Source organism: Phalacrocorax carbo, chromosome 9 (assembly GCF_963921805.1).
Source record: "Phalacrocorax carbo chromosome 9, bPhaCar2.1, whole genome shotgun sequence".
Taxonomy (NCBI): domain Eukaryota; kingdom Metazoa; phylum Chordata; class Aves; order Suliformes; family Phalacrocoracidae; genus Phalacrocorax; species Phalacrocorax carbo.
Genome location: NC_087521.1, coordinates 25,962,436 through 25,983,404, shown reverse-complemented (window position 1 = coordinate 25,983,404; position 20,969 = coordinate 25,962,436). Strand labels below are relative to the sequence as shown.

Below are 20,969 nucleotides of genomic sequence, written 5' to 3'. Positions count from 1 at the left end.
GGATCTTAGTTTCTCTGCAAAAAACAATCTTTGTTGTTTTGCTGTTGTGTTTTTATTTCTTAAATCCCTCTTTAAAAAAACCTAAAATTTAAAGTTGGGGCATTAATTTCCTTAAGTCTTTTCTTATACTTTGTGGTCTAATCCTCAGAGCATTAGCATATTGCACACAATCAGATGGTGATCTCAACTTTTTAAAAAACAAGATCTATGAGTTAGTCCCAATGTGGGATGCTAAATAAGTGCCTGCAGATGAGGCACTCCAAAGGCCCTTGTCTCTCTCCCTACCCAGCTTCTACAAACACCAGCTATAGTCATGTCCAGAGGTTAAACTGACTAGATTTGGGACAAATTAACATATTGAATTTGGAAGCCCAGCTCTGAACTTTCTAGGGTTCAAAGTGTTTATTGCATGCTAGATCTGAAGCCTGATGGTGACCAGACCACCATCATTGTAATTCTGCTGTTCCAGACATGTGGACCATCTTCAGAGCAGATGGTGGAAACCAGGCAGTAATGTTCTTACACACCTGCCCCACTCTTGGAAGTGATGGTGTGAAAGGAACAACCCCTCTTGGAAAGAAGAGGTGTTGCCTATATTTAATTAGCGTGAATCTAAACTCCTTTTTGGTTAAGTATTACTTATGTAACGTTTGATGTTTTAATATTTAACCTAAGCTTAAAGACAGGATATCTTGGCCATTGGTGTTATCAATTTAATCAAGGGCAAACATTCCTTTTGGAAGAAAATAAAGGAGAGTCGGCAAGAGAAAATAGACTTGAGTTGTCCTTAGGTGACACAGGACCACATATGGATAAAAAGGGTTAGGGTACTTCATCTGTGAAGACCACCAGAGACTACCAAGGACCCACGAAGAATGGAAGACATGCACAGAAGGATTTGAAGTGGAGCCAAGAGGAGTGACTTAATGCCATTACGCAACCTGTGTAGATTAGAATGAATATGTATTAGATAGGTGGAATATGTATTAATTTATTGTATAAATATAATGAAGACGCTGGCTTCGGTGTGCTTGATTTGTGGGAAACCACCAAGCACCCAGGCTTGCACAACCCGAAATAAATAAGCAACGTCTCTCCTGAGTGTGTGATTATTGACTCATTGCACAGCGGGCAACGAATCTGCTTTTCGGACAACAATGGCAGCAGCACTCATCTTCAATTTCTGCTTTTTCCACAGAAGTCAGTTGGCAATTTTGCCTCTGTTGGCTCTCTTGTGATGCAGAGAGCCGTCTGCCTTGCCCACAGTTTGAGCCATCCTCAGCTCCTCTGCAGAACCAGCTTCGTAGGGGAATGTCCATGTTTTTTTTCTGGAAAGTGACTGCTTCCAACAATGGTTGGTGCCAGCTTGCTCAGAAAAATTAAGTGGGTGGTTAAAGATTAGCTCGTGGCCTGAAGGCTATGGCCTTTTGGAAGAATCTTGTTTAAAGAAAACAAACAGAAAAAAACCCAAACTGGAGAAGTTGTTTCGAGTTCTCTTCAGTAAAAGGAGCAGTTGACAGTGGAATGGCACTTTTCTTTGGTGACACCTTGTGTCCCTCGCAATGAATATATCTAAATTCTTGTTTCCTGAACCCTGGAAAGGAATCAAGCATCCAAAGAGAGTTTCTTTGCTCACAGGTCCAAGGCTTCTGCGTTTAGAGCGCTCGGCAGACAGTTTGTCTCCGCTTTCCTTGGGAGTGCATTGCCAGAGCTTGCCTGGCTGCTTCTGACAGCCAGTATTTCCCACTGCAGAGCAGGCTGCTGCCTCCTCCTGGGGTCTATCAGCTCCCTGGGAAGCCCAGCAGACAGCTTGGACCCTGCCATTCCCAAACCGCATGCACTAGCCTGTGTGCAATGTGGGCCGTAATCCCAGATTTTGCTAAACAAAAGAGAATATAGATGTTCCTGCATTTAGCCTGGGCAGCTGTCAGCCATGCTCCCCACGGCCCCGGTGAGGCTGTGCGACCGCCTGGCCTCCACCATTGCAGCAGTGGGTATGAGCCATGAAGTTTTCCTCCTAATTCCTACATTGCTTTATGCCCTGAAGCTTGAAAGTGTAAAGCTTTCCAAAGCACTCGGTTTTATAAAATACTTGTAATTCTGACTATTTTTATTACCCATGTGAAGGCTTCTGCCGGTGTAACTTCAAGGATTTCTAGCAGAATTATTCTTGATTTCTATCCATGTAAGAAGAGGATCATATTCCAGGACTTTTCAGCCTGGGACCATTATATTTTCAATTGGAAGCATCAGCTTTTTGTCTATAGACATTTCCAAGTCTAAATTATTCTGATATTTGAGTTCCACCAACCTATTTCATTGATGTTTTGATTTCTTGGCCTGTTTTAGGATGGAAATGAAAGTTGAAATAACAGGATTCCCTCCAGATTGGAAATTAATGCTTTTTGAGCAGGTCTTATGCAGCATGGGATTCTTTCATTGCCTAATTTAACACATATATGTATATATACATGTCTCTGTAATGAGCACCTTGAGACCCTGAATAAAAGTTCGTTACAGTGGAGTGTTCCTTGTAACAGCATTTGGCAATTTACCCGAAAATGGAGAAATGTCCAGTTTTAATCCAGTAGGATTTGTATGGTAACTTAATGGATAAGCTTCATAATGATCAACTTCAAAAAATACCTTGTATGGAATACAATAAATACTTGAGAATAGAAAACTTGTGTATTTACAAGCTAAATGCAGCCTGCAGTGAAGAAAGCAAGAGAAGTAAACCCGTGATACCCAGGTCAGTCTCATGTCCTTGAGATTTTTCTGTGTGGGAATTAGGCACAAGCAGATCTACTATGGCAAAATTAGAGTGTTTCGAGCACGCTGAGCATCCCTTTTAAGCTCCTCCAGGCAGCTGTTTCACATTCCCCTCTTCTCCCTGCATGCCTCCTCTTCTATCTCTGACGTTTGGAGCTGTTGCTCTGCTGACCATCTTTCCCAAACCGTCTTCTCTGCCTTGCAGACCTTTCTTTAAACAAAGACCTACCTGTCTATCTTTAAACATTTAGTTCAAAACCTTTGTCTCACATTTTAATTTCCCCTCTTCCCTCTCTTTCCCTCCTATCACCAGGCTTTTTAGGACTGTGGCACCTGCTTTTGGGAGGAACCCTTGGAGTCAGACAGGGAGAGCAAGAGGGCATCTTCGTGGCTAGGAATACACAGGAGAAAGTAATTTAACTTTGCCTCTCTCCCTCCATCTAATACCAGAAGCTTTCTGTTTCTGAATGGAGACAAAACTAAATTTTCTCTTCTGGTGTATTCTGGTTGCATGATAGCTTAAACGTTCCTGTCCCTGGGGGTCAGTGGGGACAACGGGTGTTGAGTGCCTCTGAAAATCCTTCTTAGGAAGCCCTGCCTGGAAGGGCTGGACTAGATCAGGCTTGGCCCCACAGGGCTACAGATCGACTCTGAATTGGGCCTGGATGCACCTGACATATGCTGACCCAATGGCTCAGCTAGTCTTTTGCTATTTTTGTCTTTTCTTTAGGGAGACAGCTTGACTGCTTAACACAGTGCTTAATTCTCAGGTCACGATCTGCATGTCTTCAGGTCATAGGGGAATTTTGGCTTGCCAAGTGTTAAACCTTCTGTGTTTATAAGCATTAAACCTTAATGTGGTTACTGCTCACTGCTCTATGTGTTTTGTTTCAGTCTTGTGAAGACTATGACATATAGCTTAAGGGCACTGCAGACAGTAACTAAAGCTTTGTTTAAGACATCACAGCTAAAAATGTTTCATGCTACTAACACATTATGGTAATGTGGGACACTTTATGCTGTGTAAATATAAAACTTGCATGTTACGAGAATGAGATATTTTCTATTTTCTTGCCAAGGGAAATATTTAATTGATTTTTTTATATATAATTTTGATTTGTACATCATTAAGAAACCACCATATTTTGTTAGCTTTTGTGTGAATTAGGGGATGGAATCTTAAATTTATTTTAGAAATAGAAACCACATCATGCAACCATTTCTACACGATGTGGGAGTGCTGACCTCTTTAGTCACTTACAAAGCACAGCATGGCTGAGTAGGGATGTCTGGTTAGCTTTTCCACTCGCTGCATTGCTGACAGCCTGCAGGTGAATGACACGTGGGGGACACACACTCTTTTCAGTCTCCCCACCTTCTTACTTATTTCTCTGATAGCTTTGGATCAGCACAAAGTTTTTGTTCCACCTGAGCATCTGCTGACCTCAGTGATCTGCTGAAGTCAATCAACCTTTGCTGACCTCAGTGATTTCCTTAAGAACTATCATGTATATGGAGACTTTGCTGTCCTTAAGACTTATATTTTAAGGGCCTGTCCCAAAACTCACTGAGTCGATGGCAAGACTTTAACTGAACTAAATAGCTTTAAATTGAGTCTTATTGCAGAATTTGCTAGTGTAATACAATGGGGATTTTGCATCCTGGCATGTTTTAGGCAGAAGTGTCTTTCTGCTTCCGGACAAAGAAGGTAAAGCTGCATTTTTGTGGTACAGGGGATCGGTTCCTGATGTAGCTCCAGGGAAGCACTCATATGTAAGAGGCCATGAACAACTCTTCTACAAGCATTGAGAATTGTTTAAAAAGCCACTTGGCTTTTTAAAGCTTTTTAATCTAGTTACAAAAATGTGTGCAAATCAAGGTAAATGGAAACAAACCAAATACTGAGCTATTGATTTAATTTCTATCCAGAGCATTGTAATAAATAAAGAAGGAAGAAAATGCCTACCTACCAAAGAACCATGCAAACATACTAGGTCTTGTAAGTTCATGTTTGCCTGGACTCCAACCAATGCCAGGTTGCACACTATAAATTTGCAGGTGGTATTTCTGTTTGGTTTCATTCAGACCTCCAGAGCTACCCCTTCTCTAGGTGGAGGATGTATGAAGGTATTATTTTATTTAGCTATATGAGAAGGTCTTACACACACACTTGGATGAGGTCTTGCTGCAAAAAGCAGTGGTTATTTTGCCTTGTATGTATTTTTAAGGGACAAGACCTATATAACAAGGTACTTTGCTCTTTCGTTGTTATGGAGCAATTGCTGGCATGTTACAATGTGTTATTATAGGAAGCCAAATTCTGATCTCATTTGCAAGTATGCAACCTTTATAGAATATAAGAGGCTCAGATGAATGTAAATGAGAGAATAAGTTTACTTCATTCTTTAGAAATTTAAAGCAAAGTACAATCATAGAAAAGCAGGGGTGAAAGAATCCTCAATAGATCCTCAAACATTGGGTATGGATCAAGGTAGGACCAATTATGTTTGTATCATTCCTGTCAGCTGTTCATTTAAATTGTACTAGAAGATAATCCAGTATGGGAAACTCCACTCCTTCCCCAGATGATATACTGCAATCCTTCACAGCTAGGTTTTCCTTAGGTCAAACCTGAATCTTCCCTATTGCAATCTTAATCCCATTCGTTTTGTCCTATCTATCATGCAATACTACTGATCTGATTTTTATTTTGCTAGGAATAGTTTCCTGTGTTTTCTACCTGGAGGTGTTCACAGATGTGTTTTCAAACAGGACAACTGTAATTTAATTAAGGTGCTATGGGGCAACTAGAATAGAAACTATTACATCTACTAACAACAGCCATATCTCTGCTTATCTGTGTAATAGAAAAACAATTTAATTAAATGTGTCTGCTTAGTCAAGTGGGTTTGCAGTCTGAGTTTGCCCTTCCTGTTAATGGAGCCAAATTTGTTTATTTTTGGGGATTCCAGAAGTTCACGTAACCATTTTCCAAGAATGGCTGCTGTCAGCAGAACGATAGTAATATTGAACCATTTGTGCTAGGTCGTGACAAGGATTTCCATTCCTGAAGAGATAGCAAATGAAAGGCAGGAGTATGTGCAGTTACAAACCAAGGTGGGCATGTACAGTGTTGATGAACGTGAAGAGGACAGAGGAGCTTTTTAGAGACCAGCCAGCCAACAGAGACAAGGGGATTGTTCGAGGTAGGGCACCACAGACTTGCAAGGAGATGAAAACTTTGTCCCTGTAAAGGAAACTTTCTGAAAATGCCTCACTGTTGGCTCTACTCCACTGACATTAGTGAGACTGGGAGACATAGGAATAGCCTAAAGGATTAAAAGCACGAGTGGGAGTTCTCTGCTGTGCCATACTGGTAGAGTTGGAGAAGCGCTCACACCAGTGGGAAATCCTTAGCAAATATCCCTAGTGTAGACAGGGCCCCATGGAGCCATTAGGAGTTAAGTCTGCAGGAAATAAAAAGAGGGGGGAGGGAGTGTGAGAGATGCAGTACAGACCGTTCTTAATAGGAGTAAAACTGCACATAGCCCAGAATACAATATACGGAATATAATTGAAAAAGATGTTTTGAATGAACAATAACCTTTAAATTCTTTAGTGTGTGTTCTCTGAGCTGTAGAATGTTCTGATTGTTAAGGCAATTAGCTTTTAAAAATAGTTATTTTTTTAGATTTTAATTACATGCTGCATTTTGCCTTTGTTATTAGATGGGGTCAGTAAGGTTACTGAAGTAATTATTGCGCTCTGCTTGGCACTGGTTAAAGCATAACTAGAGTAACTGCATTCAATTCTGTATGAAAAAACGTGGACAAATTGAAGAACTTAGAGGAGTGGAAGAAAGATGGTAAGAAGTTTGGCATTCAGATCTAAGAGGAAAGGTTAAGATAACTTGGCACCTTTAGCCTAAAGGCAAGAGAAGAGTGTGGGGAACATAATAACGGGAGACATAAAGGAATGTTATAAAGAGGACAAGGATCAATTATTCTCATCAGTCAACAAGGATGGGACAAATAATTGGCTGAAGCAGAAGGGAAGTTTTAGGTTAAATATTAGGCAAAACTGTAGAAGAACTGTTAGGCAGTTGGACAAGCTGCCAAAAGCCATTGGACAATCACTGTCATTGGAGTTATTCAAGGCCAGACACCCATCTACAGGAACAGTTATAGAATAATTAAATCAATCCTGCCACAGGCAGAGGGGTGGGCAAGGGGTCCTTCCAGCCTCTGTGACCAAGATTTTGTTATGGATCTACTTTTTCAGGATTCCTGCCCACCCCCTGTTTTGTAAACTATTGAGTCTCCTTTAGCCTCCACTAAAATCAAGGGGTAGAGCAACAGTTTAAAGCTGCTCTTTGTAGGGTCAGCAAACATGTGAGACATAAAATTATCCCCTGATCTGTGGCCATGCATTTCTTTTTACAGCTTCTTAGAAGCAGACTTCCTCTCTTCTGTGTGTCTCTGCTTTGTCCCTTTGAAAATATGAGCTCTGGGAGAATAAAGTAGTAACTAAAAGAGAGTAGAATGGCTTTGGACTTATTCATTGCTATTCACTACTTTATGGCAGCTTTTAGAAGTTGAATTGTAAATAACCTCTGTGTTTTATTGACAATATGCTCCTCATCTTCCCTACTACTTATATGGAAGAAACTGATCACGCTGAGTGCAAACTCTGGCTTCCTGGTGTCAGCAGACCTCTTCCCATGGATTCTCTGAGATTCTAAAACCAGAGCAAACCAGGAGTAACTCTACAAAAAGTTGCTCTGGTACACAACCGTTACCAGCCACATTTGGCTGAAAGATTGGCCTGGGCAGGTTCTCCTTCCAGCTGCATGGTGAATGTCAAAGATGGCTCCAAATATTGTTCACTGCATTTGCAAGTGGAGCAGACAGGTTTTGGAGGTACATCGTGCTGTTTTCTGTGCATCCAAGATTAGAATCTCGTTCCCTGATGGGCAAAAATGAGGCGACTTACGTGCACTCTGAAAGGCACTGCAGAGATGATATAAAGGGCAGTGAGCTAGTTTGTATTGCTAATAGTGGCCTTAAATTGGTAATTACATATGCAATTATAAACCATGAACCCAGCCTGTTTATTTTTTCCCTCTAGTGCTAATGAAAAACAAAGTAGTCTTAGTGTCTTGTGAGATCCCAAATGCAATGCAAGCAATCATTCGGCTCACTAACTGGAAGGCAGAGACACAGTACAACATTGCTTGGGCTGGAAAAAAAAATAAAAAAGGAAAAAAGAGGGCTAGTGGAAAGGTTTTAAATCCCCAGAATAATGGCAAAATGCTTATATTTGCTAAGCCTGAAAACGCTGAGCAGCCCCTAGTGTCTGGAATGCCCTGTGTGGCCGTGCTCTGTCCACTTCTAGCCAGTAACATTATTTCAGAGATACAGGGACATGTCTGCCATGGAGATTACCTTTCTTCACTGAATCAAGAGACTAGAAAACAGTCACAGAGCAGGAGATGCCATTGGAATGTGATGTGCGACTCCATGTGCAAAATAAACAACCCCATGACCATAACCATGAGATGCCTTCACCAAGCTCCATCGCTCTTTTTTATTCCCCACTCCTGTTTCTCTTGACATAAAGCAAAGGGTGCTGGGGTGCTTTGAGGGGTGGTGGTATGTGAGGGCTCCCTGTGACTTGGGAGCCCTGGAAAGGCAGAGCTGGGAAAAGTCCTCTCTGGGGGACCTGCAGTGGTTCTGTGTGCTGGCTGGTTACTTCCAGCCAGAGGGCACGAAGGGCTGATGGGCACCCAGCTTGCTCCCCATCATGGCCCTTGTACGCCCAGGGGCTCCATGAGGAACCACTGCCATCTCATCTCTAGGCTTCACTCTTCCTCACTCCGAGGCTGCTCAGATCATCTTCTACAAAGTGTGGAAAGAGAAAGGGGAGATGTTTTACGCAGGCCTGTTTTTCTGCTCTTGTGGAGTCAAAAGAGACCATTTCATAGAATTGACTCTATTTCTTTTCTAAAAGCGGATTGTACTTTTGATGAATAAGTAATATTTAACATCTATTAAAAACAAGCAAACAATGATCTTAAAATTTAGTTATCCTTGGCAAGTATTATTGATACATATATGTCTAATAGGTCATGCATCTAAGCTGAGGGGGGGAATGAACCTTTTCTTCTGTAATGTCTATTAATGAGTCTACGTGCAAAACTTCATCCAATGGTTTTTGGAACTATAAACCCTTCCTTTCTTGGCTTAGTTCTTCAGGCTCTGCTAACTCTTTTTTTTTTTTTTTTTTGCTGCTGTCTCATCCTGGACTAAATCACATGTGAATGTGAGGGGGAAGAGTACCTTCACCACCCCTTCAGTGCTGAATCGAAGCAGTCTGGAAGGCCAAGAGGCCAGGCATTTCTACCTAAAAAGTGGTTGATGTATTAGTGTGGACAGCAACACAGTCCTAACACCACTGGTACTTAATAACTCAAAGCTGCTTCGTGTGGCCGTGCTTTTTCTGCTTGTGGGTTTCCTCGCCTGCTAGCACCACTTTGTAACCTCAGGCACCCTCAAGACCCAACCCCCTCGCTTTTAATTCATTGGGGAACTTGTGACATAACAGCATTAAGGCTCTGCCCGCTCTGTTTTTTTCTGCAATGGGGGTGTTTTAAACAATATTCTTGCTACAAAGTTGAAAGAGTAGAGGAAGAAAATCAGGCATGACTTTGGGGTACTGCAAACCAGTCATAGGAAACTCACTCTAGAGATATCTCCAGAGACTAGTCAAGACAAAAGTTACAGCACAAGCATTTGGAAGGGGGCCACTGCAAACAATTTGTCCTCATTCCAGTTGAGCAACTGTAAGCAGGGACATTTTCAACACAGGCCATTTAGGGACAGAAGGAAAGATTGGATGGCACTAAAAGAAACTACACAAATACATGGTGATAGGATGACTCGGCCACCCGCCACACATACTCTGCTGCTTCATTGTTCTTTCTCCTATCATCCCGACATCTGAAAAGGTCCCACCCCGGCACAGCAGCACGGCACAGTGGAGACCAGCATAAATTAACTTCAGGTGACAAAATCACCTTCCTTGGCTGGCCTTTGTTTAGTGGGGAGGGCAGGGGTTGTATATGTGGCAGGAGCTGAGGACAAAGGGGTAAAAAAAGATTTTGCTTGTCAAAGTAAGCAATATAGCAAACACAGGGAGAAAGATGCTTTTCTCTGCTGTGGCATATTTTGCACTGTGAGTCTGGGGTTTAAAGGGCTACAGTCATCCTGCTTTTTGAGAAAATGCTTGGATAGAATTATTCCAATTTCTTTAATCCTTCTCTTCCCCCTAATTTACAAGCCGTTCTTGCTCCGCTATTTTCCCCAGCATGCCAAAGACACCATACCTTTCCATGGAAAGTGTGGCCTGCCCTCTCTGATTTTGTATTCATGCTGCATAAATAAGAACAAGACCTCACTCCAGCACCTTGGCATGGGGTGGGGAGTTGGATGGGAGGATGGTGCATGATAGAAATATTATGTAAGCAAGGTCTGAATGTCTGCAGCCCCAGCTCTAGACAGCCATTGTCCACAGATATTTTAAAACTGCCTTTTTTATTTTTTCTTCCCCTTCTAAGCACCACATCACAATACAGTTTCATTCAGTGAAGAGCTGGCATTCGGGGGTTGGATGGCTTAACTGGCCCTTTTTGGGATGGGGTGCCTTTCATGTGTAGGTCACTGCTTTGAATTCTGCCCACATTGTTGGCAACAGGGAGCCCTTCTCTTCTGATGGCAGCACAGCAGCATATGCAAAATTGCTAGGAAGTCTCCGATCCTAGACACCATGTCTAGATCGTAAAAGCTACCGTAACAATTGAGTCTAAATGGCACCCTTCTTGGCAGCTGAAGCAGAGGCTAAGCAATAAAAGGGCTATGGAGAATGGACTACTGTCTAGCATCTATAAGCTAATAGTGAGGAACACTGGTGAGGGAGTGTGAGAAAGTATGCATGGCCCATGAAGGCTCTTTTGGGTGAAGAAACAGGATTTCAGTCTCCTAGGCTGAAAGGCCAACACCTTTCAATAGCAGAAGAATCATTTACAAATGTGAGAACAAAGCCATTGTTAGTCCTCGTGCCTTTAACAATGCTGCTTCCTGTTGGCATCTTCTGCTTACTAATAGCACAGTCCCACGGTTTGTATCTTCACAGTGCTGCACGAGCACTAACTAATTAATCCTTTCTCATCCCTCTAAGGCAAGTAGCTTTTTATTTTTAATGGTCTGTAGTGGAGATGTCTTCCTTAAAACTGTTGCAGGTATGTTTATAAAGGCTACATAATACTGACTACCTAGCCTATGCTAACCTTAGGTTTTCTGCATTTGATACAGCTATTCCATTTCAGGTAGGATACACCCAGTTATATATTTTGCTGAACTGAGGTCTTAATTAAAATAAATGAGAACTAATTCTTGGAAGAAAACTCTGAGCAGGGCAGGGTTTCAGTATAATGATACAAAACAAACAAACAGCCCCTCCTTTCTGCCCCCCAAACAAATCAACTCCCCTTCATTGGAATAATATCTGGCTGTTTGACCTTATTTATTCAGATGCTGACTGAATCACCATCTGAGCAAGTATTCCCTCCTACACCTGCAGTACTTGGGGTTATAGTTCTTCTTGGTTTTCTGCGGCAATAAGAGCTCAGTGTTACTTGGAGCCGTCTCCATCTGGCAGGCCATGAAGTCCACAAAAGCACAGAGGTCTTTCTGTAAAAATGGAGGCAGCCCAGATTGCTTTCTCTTTACACAACATCTCAAGAGGACTCCGGACTTCTCTCTTCTGCAGTTATAGTCAAGTGTGCAGTCTCTTTCCCTCCTATCTACTTTTTGTGTGATGACCTCTTCTTGGGGTAAAGAACTGCGTGGGTGAGTTTGGGGGAGGGGTTGTTCTTCTCGAGAAAGCCAAATTGCAGGATGCAGCACATCTTGAGCTTGGCAGCCTTTCTCACTTCCCCAAGAGGCAGCTGAAGGGCCCAAGCAGGGGTAAGACGTTATCAGCTCACTTCTAGCGTGCCAGAGCATATCCTTACACACAGATAGTAACACACTGTGTGCACCACAGTTGACCTTCACAGACCAAAGAAGATCTTTCTGTGGTGGCTAAGGGAATATCTCATGTCATCTGTACGCTTTTACAAGGCTGAGTACTTAACAAATGAGTAGCTCTGCAGTGTTAGCCATAAAGCGTGTACAAAAGTGAAGGCAGAAGTTAAACATTATGTTATCTGCCAGTCATTCATTGTTTGGAGGGAATATCCCAAGAGCATGGCTGAGCGTTGGTGTCGTAAAGATCTATACATTGCTGTTGGAATGGGGTCATTTGTCACCATCTGGGATTATACCACTAGCAGTATATGAGCGTATTCAGACTATTATGCAGCTCCAGGTTTCAGCCATATGGAAAAAGTGTAATGTAGTGAGAAATTCAATCTTTTAATAGAATCCAGAGCACCCTCCAGAATGTTTTCCTTAGTTTTATTTCTTTGCAATGCAGGCTTAATAACCACTGATGTAGCATTTAAATTGGAAGAGATGCGACATCTAGATAAGCTGGGAGATCTGCTGATACCAACTGCCTTCTGATAGGAAAATCCCTTGCTGTTTCAGTGGAAAAACCCACCAGGCTTACTAGAGCCAGAGGAAGGGTATGGCATAGCTGTGGCGTGCATTAACCTCTTTTGACTTTTGTCTCTGTAGACACCCAGAGGGCTCCCTTATTCCAAAAGAAATATTTTCAAGTAATTTTCACTCTGGAAATTGTCTTTGCACTCACCTCTTTCATGCATTGTTCATGCAAAATGCTAAAAGCATAAAAGAATTGTGACTTGTGACAGGATGCTGATGGTGCACAAGTAAACAGGAGTCCTTGTCTCCTTCCCTATCATCTACCCCTCTCTATAGACTACGTTTGTGATAAAGTGGCCATGTCAATATGACTTCACTGCTTGTAGGAGACTAGGCTGGTCTGTTTAAATCCAGCAACGACTGTAAGACACCAAAATGCTTACACTGATGAGCTCAGAAGCCAAGCCTGCTTTTCTGTAGTCTTGCCTGGTGGTGCCAGGCCAGCTTTCCCAGTGCTGGATTGAGTGTATGAAACTGGATGCTATGTTGTTAAGGATTTGGAGTGATGGTGAAATTGGGAGGAGTTTCTCTTAAAAATTAGCTCCAATGATTGAGAAGCAATGATGTCTGGACCAGACTCTGCTGCTGGCTGAGCATCCACAGGAGCGTCTGAAGGAATTTGATGTAATTCTGAGCTTGATGTCTCCAAAAAAGGATGTTCCTGAGATGTACCTGACATGGCATTGTAGCCTAATGCCAGAGAAATGCAAATGTTCTCTGAAAGAAATGGTAGTGTTTTCTGAGGCCAGGAGCAAATAATAAGTGTTGCTGTCTGGGAAAGGTACAAATAGCTACAGCACACTGCAAAAAACTACATTATGGCTATATCTGGTTTAAGTGCTACATAGTTCTGTGGGCTGTTAACAGATGTTGCCAGAGCAACTTGTTATGACAAGTTGTGTTGCATTTCTGAAGCCTGTAATGTTACTGGCGCCACCTCCTCCATTTCCGAGTGAATGGGAGTTAACTTCGGTTGAGATAGGTTCGCAGCCCATCCCAAACAAATATTCTTGAAGCTTCATATAAGAAACTAATGAGATTCTGAGTTAAGTTCAATGTGTGCGACAAGTAGTCCTTTGATAGCCAGATCTTCCTCATCACTGTACAGGTCCATAGAGCTGGTCAGGATTTTTTTAATAGCTACATTTTTAGGGCTAGACCAGGGGAGGAAATGACAGTGGGGAGAGAGTACAGATTGGCAGAAAATGGGGAAAGAGAGCTGAAGAGAGGCAGAGAAGCTCTGCAAAACAGCCAGCAACTAAACTAGTAGTGTGGCAGCCCCATGCCTACATCTATGTTCTAAATCAGACAAAGGAGGGATTTGTGTCCAGGTGGGTAGGCTAGTTGCAGTGTAATTGGATTTGGTTAGGTAGATGCCTCTGTGTCTCGTTTTTTGTAGAAAAGTTAACACTCATCTCCGTTGGGTCCCAGGAAAATATTTTAGAAAACTGACTTTTTTTTTAAATCAACCCAGTTACAGTTGTATTAGCCAGGTTATTTTCTCACCTTATGAAAACTCTGCAAGTAAACTCTTTGGGAGAGTATATGAATGATATGGTACATGATATTTCAGCCTATCAGGCTAGTAGAGGATGACCTTTTCACATAGTGAAACAGATAAATCAATGGCAGTGATGTAGGGCAGCAGGAAAGACTGTGGAAAAAAATCCTAGCGTTTTGTAGGTCAGCGGAAAAAACCCTGTATTGTGTTGCTTAGTTACTTTTCTTTCCTACTGATGCAAAAGAGAAAACAATGCACAAGATCACCTCGAAGAAGATTCTGACTTCATTGGCCATTCCTGGTGAGTAGCCAGAAATGAGGAAGAATGTACAAAGGCTGCTTCCAAAGGACAGCAGTGGGAATGGGTGCAGCGCATGACAGCCACCATTGGCCAATCTTTCTTGGTTTGTGTGAATCAAAGCAAAGTGTAATTGTGATGTAGCCCTTCTTCATCTCTTGATTACTTGACAGAACAATAACACTGAAAAGATAAACGAAGTGATAAAATAAACAAATCCTCTAAAGCTTTTATAATCTAGTTGATTCTTTACTCCCAAGCACAGCCTGCCCAGTGGCAAAATGGGGAGTCATAGTTTGTCAAAAACAACAGTCTACTGAGCCTGGAGAGAAAAATGCTTTGAGCGAAAGGAAATGGACATTTCAATCACTTTGGAAAAACTGGGCCCTTGGTCTCTCTGCGTATTTGATATGCTAAAAATAACTGTGTGACATGGTCTGTGATGAGGAGCCGTGCTGATCATGGCTGGTCAAAGCCAGCAAGAAATGGCTTGGGCCATTACTGCCAAGAGGATGGGCTGATGTAGGCCACAACTGAATTACTCCAAAAATCAAATAACCCTGTGGGTCTGATCTGCAAAAGTGCTGAAGTAAATGGGAGTTGTGGTTGCTCAACACTTCCATGGATCAGGCTGCTCTGTCCTCATTAGCCACGCTACTGCTAACTCCTATAAATCCTGCAATTTCTCTTCATGCAGACAACTTATCGTGCAGGAGTATCCCAACACCTGTCCTCTACTGATATCCTGCCACCTCCCAGCTGAGCTTCAGCCCTCATCCTGGCTCAGAAACTGCCCCAGCTGCTCTGAGAAAAGAGAAGGGTCTTAAAAGGCAGCTTCTGCACTGGAGTGGGGCAGAGGCCCTCCAGAGGTCTTGGCAAATCCTGCAGTCCCTTGCAGAATGAAAGCCCCTGAAATACTTTCACAGCATTGGTATTCATTTTTGGTAGCCTAACATCTGTGGATGCCTAATTTTACTAATCCTGCCTGTGACTAGCTCAGGCAGGCTGGCTGATGCATTCGCAGAAAGATGGAGCTAACATGTGCAAGGTCAGGAAAAAAGCCAAACCCTCAACAGACCAATGAAGTTAAATGAGTAGGTTTCTGGGATTTGGATATGTCATGTCTGCCATCTAGTTACTAGTCAGGGCTTGTTCCATGTAGACAATGAAGAGTAAATAATCCAGTACCACATCAAAGGGGAATAAATTTGCTGGGACTTTTGACAAACGAGAGAAAGACTTTCAATGGTATTTAAATTGAGGTGCTTGGAAAATAGTATGATTAATAATGAAAATGAAAATATGTGAATTTCTGAACTTACTTTATTTGGCTGTAAAAATAATTGTATATGCTAAACTAATAGATAGGAATACAAGAGATGAAGTATTACTGTAATAATGGAGTTGAAAGCTCTGGGTCCCACTCTCAAATACAATGTGGTCATTAGCATGAAGTCCTCTTGGATTGAGATGTGATCTGGTAAAAGTTTGACCAGTGAAGTGGAAGCCAGGACATCATAAATTCTGTGCTATTTTGTTCTTTGATTGATTGGGTAAGGCACAAATTGGCACAAAGAACCACTTTCAATCTCAGTTTACCCATCTGTAAATGGAGACATATATCACAGTGATGTTATCAGACTTAATTATTGTAATTTATTTAAAGCTTCTCAGGTGTAAGGTATTATAGAAAAATACAACCTTTATTGTTCCTAATGTAAAGGACTATATGAGATTTTCAGTATTCGTAATCTTGTATTTCACCTGCAACTTTAGCTGTGAATAATCTTTGCCTTTACACACACACACACACACGTGTTCTAGCTGAAAAATAACATTCTCTTTGCTTTCTAACAAAGCTTTCTGTAGTGTGGTTTGGCATTCAGAACTAAGGCTGCAGTTCTGTTGAGCACTGATTTAGTTTAAATCTTCAATTTAATTAGTTGTTTGAGCCATGTAAGATGCTGATTTGCTGGTTGTTATAAAATAGTTAAAAAAGCTGCTTAAAGATATAATACTGGTGAACAGTTTATTCACGATGTAAGAGACCCCTTAATTTACAAATTAGAGTTGTTAATTATAATGAACACTAAATTTTTGCTCAGGAACATTTCATCTTTGATTTTAGCTTTCTTTACATAAAAGAGGATGCCCACAGCTATAGAAGTACCCATGTTTGTTGTGTATAAAAGGGAGAATGAGTGAAGGGTCTTCTGCTGAACATGCTACTGGTTTTGAAATACTGTGGCTTCTCAGTAGAGCAAGATATTGGGTTTGTGTAAAAAGAAGTAAAAAGGCTGGATGATTTTAGTTTCTCTGAGCTCTGGAGGTAGAAGCACTCACTGAGTAGGTAGGACATGGCTCTGTTGGCCTCAGAGTCTGGCTCAAAGATCAGTTTTCAGTTCCTGGTGTTAGACCAGGTCTCCCCACTTACTGTCAGATGGTGTCGTGGAGGGGACCTTGTAGCAGGAGCTCAGTGGGCAATAAGGGGGATATGGCAGGGCACCGCACATGCTGCATGTTTCATCAAGCACCATAGAGGGGAATGCAACACACCTATGAAAGAGTGGAGCTGATTCTGCATGGATAAATTTGCATTTTCACCAAAGGTTAAATAATGTATATGAGTAACCTGTGGTAACACACTGAAGAAAAACTTGCCTCAATACCCTGCACCGAATACAGGGAATTAGGAGCCAATGCCAGAAGCAGCCAATGTCCCTCTGCGGAGGGCAGCTGTGTTTATCAGGGAGATAGGACAAGTGTCAAAAAGAGACAATACCTCTAGGATATTCACTGCAACCCATGTGCCAGCTCCCTGGCCAGGCAAACTGGCTCAGAGCAGCCCTGTACCTTGGCCTGGGACTGACCGAGGTGAGTTGGCGTCACAGTAAAATTCAAAGACCTGATCTTCCCTGTGGCTTCCTTTGGGATGGCCCTATCTGCTCAGTTTGTCTCTGATCCCAGCCCCGCAGCTTTTTTCACCCGAAGCAAAGCTGCCATGGGGTGTACGGCAGGAGGGCTGCTGCAGTCCCTGCCAGGGCTGGGCTCTCCACAAGCACAGGTGGTTGGGGCTGCCCTCACCTCAGATGGGACTGGAGACAGGTGACACCTTCTTCCCTTTCACTGCTTGGAGAGGTCCTTTTTAGGCCTCACTAATTTTAGTCTTATGTAATTCAGTTACTTTAGTGAGGCTGCCTTCTGATTTATATCAGTGCGAGTGAACAGAGTAACAACCCTTGAGCCTTTTACTGAAGTATGATGTTACACTATTTCTGGACATCATCATGTGCTGGTTGTGCAATAGATAAGATTAATGCTTGGTAAGTCATTAGTATTTCAGTTCAATTTGTGCTAAAATCATCAGCTACATCCCGTTTAGTTTCTAAAGCCTCCTCATTATTGCTGCAAACATCAGACCCATGACCTGCTTTCCACTCCATGAGAGAGGGATAAGTGAATTTAATGCAATCTCTGCATTACAGAAAGTCTACTGCTGCTCCCCTGAAATCAGGTGGCACTTTATCATTGACTTCAGTGCAGGTAGGATCAGGTCCAAATTTCAAACACTTAATTTTCCAGCAGAGAAGAGTAAGGCTTAAACTGCTGCACTTCTTTGGCAAATAATGAATGGAACCTCATTATCTCCGTTAGGACGTGACTTTACAGATGATTACATGCTGAAAGTATGCCACTGATAGACTGGCTCTATCCTGAACTGTGAAACTTGCTCAGAGAATCAGACACTGCTAACTTCCAAGACATTTCATTCATTCTCATATCATGAATGGTTTTCCAATGAATGGGACTACTGACCTTGATGATCTGGTATCAGCATTTCCATTGCTAGGTACAAGCACAAAGTGATGCTGTGACTACTGAGCATTATTCCTGCATTCTTTTCAGATGAAAAGTCATCCACAGTAGCATTTACCAGAATTTCTCTCCTTGTAAGATATTATTGTGACCCTGTTCATTTACAAAGAATTTGATGTTTCTTAAGAAAACAATGTCCAGAACAAGAACCAAATGAGTTGCTCTACAAATTTTATGTAGAAGATCTTGGTCTGACTTTCTTCTGAATATATATTTGCTAAACTGTTATAAAGCAAGAAATTAAAAAGAGCACTTGATTAACTTTATCCTTATTGCATATTAGAGGTGAAATACAAATAGCACAGGAATATAAATGGTTTGACCATGATGGATCTTTTTGCTCCGGCCACATATTCCCTGAACTCTACTTTTAAGAGGTATTATGGGGCTAAAATCAGTAGTCCATGTGATCTTCTCAAGAGTATCTCCGACGGGTGCTGATAGAAAGCTTGTTTAGAGTACATAAGAGACTTAAAGATTTATGGATTTATTCTTACAAAAGTTTTCTGAGTCAGATAAATACCGTTATTGCTGTTCTGCAGATGGGTAGATTGAGGGACTGGAAGCTTAAGTGGCACGCACAAGATCACCCAGCAAGTCTAGAGAAAATAGGCTGGAACCAGAATGTTTCATTTCTATTTTCATGTTCTGTAAGTGTTAGATCATCTTTCTCCCATGATTAGCTGCTATTCTGGCATGAATTCAGGACCATTATGATAGAGCTATTTTTCATACAATGGGATGAGGCTGCCATGGCTTTAATTACAAGCATGTGTTCACTCTTTTATGGCATTGTGATTGTTATGTAAGGTGATGTGTAAAATTAATGAATTTTAAATTAAGAGTTTACATTACAAACCCTTCAGGCTAGGGAAAATTTTCTTCCTCTCTGACCATACAGCACTTATTAACTTGAAGCCCCAGTTAATAACTCAACCTTGGAACTGGTACACCAGTGCAAGACTAAAAGTAATTATCAGATTATTTTTATTCAAAATAGAAATTGTTTTAAATAAATGAGGAGGAAATCGCACCTTCTGGAATTTGCAGAAAAGACTCAAGTGCTTACTGCTTGCTGATGGAACACATACTCTTAAACTTGAGCTTAGGACTAGGGGCATTCTAAATACATACCCCACAACATATGCTCCTAAATTTTGTAAATCTAACCCAACTCTTTTAGAGAACAATGTGATGATTTCAGAAATGAATAAATGATGGTACATTCATAGCTTCTTTTCAAAGAAAAGAAAGGTAGCCAATCCTTATGACTAATAACTATTATTTAAAGTACAATCTGAGACACTCCTTGTAAAATTTCAGCCAGGGTTTTGGCATGACTTAGTGCCCAAGAAAAGGATATCTATATTGGGAATCAGCTGCTCTTACACAATCTTTGTGATGATTTGGAACCACTTAAAAACAAGGAGTTGATGATATAATACATTCTTTGGATCGGAGATGTTCCCCTTATTCCTGCTTTGAATTAAGAGAATATATTGGTGGTTTAGTTAAATGTCCCTTAGTCAAAATTATATGTCTTTCTTTATCATTCAATTGAAGCCAGATCTGTCTCTTACTGTAAAAAAAATACAGGTGTGAAGAACTTTCAGCTGCTCTAAGCTTTAGGTCATTTTTATATTGCAGTGGATTTCAACCTGTGGTCTGCAGACCACCAAAGACCTGGGGAGTGTCTGCTGGAGGTCTGCAGAGGAGCTGGCTGGTCAGATAAGAACATCTTTTTTTTTTTTCTTCCCCCACCTCTAACAGCTTAATGATGTTACAAGTAGCTAAAAATCCCTTAAATATTTCCCAGCCAGAACTTTTAAATGTTAACAGTTGTACTTGCCTCAGGGTTGTTACTCAGCCACCAAAACCAGGAGGTGGCCTGTGTGATCAGGAGGCAGGGGTAAGTCCCAATGACAAAATTGATGAAGATGCTGTCTGTAGTCTGAAATGCTTTAAGAATCTCTAGCCTAGGTCATGCTTTAAAACCAATTGGTAAGTGCAAACATCTGACTTCATTCAGTGACTGAGGTGTATTTATATCATTGTGAGAGTGCAGGTGGGGCTTTGATGACTTGTAATGGCTTTTTCTGATGTAATACTGTCAGTATGCAAGTTGTTCAGGGGACTTGCTGCCAGTAACATGCCCTACAATAGCTAATGATCACCATACTGAAAAGGACAAGTAAAACTATCTATTTCTTTAACCTTGAATAGCCAAATAATAAAATAAAGGTATGATATGTTATTTCATCACTTAATAGAACACATAATCTATTTTTTAAATCTGAAAGACTTATAAATTATACAAGATAACAACTGCTAGTTATAGTAGTATAATGCATACTCTGCATTTAATTAATAATTGTAAACATATGATGAGTCAAAAAGTTAGTCTACATTTTGCTCCTTTGAAACTCCATTCAGTGTGTGCCACTCCTTCAGTGTGGCAGAGAAATAACCCAAAGTAAAATTTAGCCACCTATATGTGTGGCATTTCTAGATCTGGTGTTCCAGAAAGCTTTGCTGTTGAAGGTGCTATTTTCCCACTAAATCTAGAAGGCAGAAAACTCTTTCACTCACATTTTCTTTCTGAGGCAGAGAGCTGGCAACAGGGAGAAGCATGGGTTATCAAAATATATTTTGCTATGGAATATGCTTATAAATCAGAGATTTCACAATGCTGCTTATACAGAGTTATGATTGTCATCAATTGTCTGTTACAACTGGGACTCCTAAAAGGATTTGTCACTGAAATTCTTGAGGCGAGAATAATCTTTAGCCATTTTTAAACTGATGCAATACAAAATTACAAAGGAAAATAAAACACAGTTAAATCCTGGACAAAGAA

The 20,969-nt window shown here is 41.3% G+C and overlaps 1 long non-coding RNA gene across 1 annotated transcript in view; it reads right to left on the bottom strand.

Annotated features, from left to right (window-relative positions):
• LOC135315038 (uncharacterized) overlaps positions 1 to 20,969 on the bottom strand; it is a 41,962-nt gene that overhangs the window by 12,946 nt on the left and 8,047 nt on the right. The gene's annotated exons all lie outside the window — the stretch shown is intronic.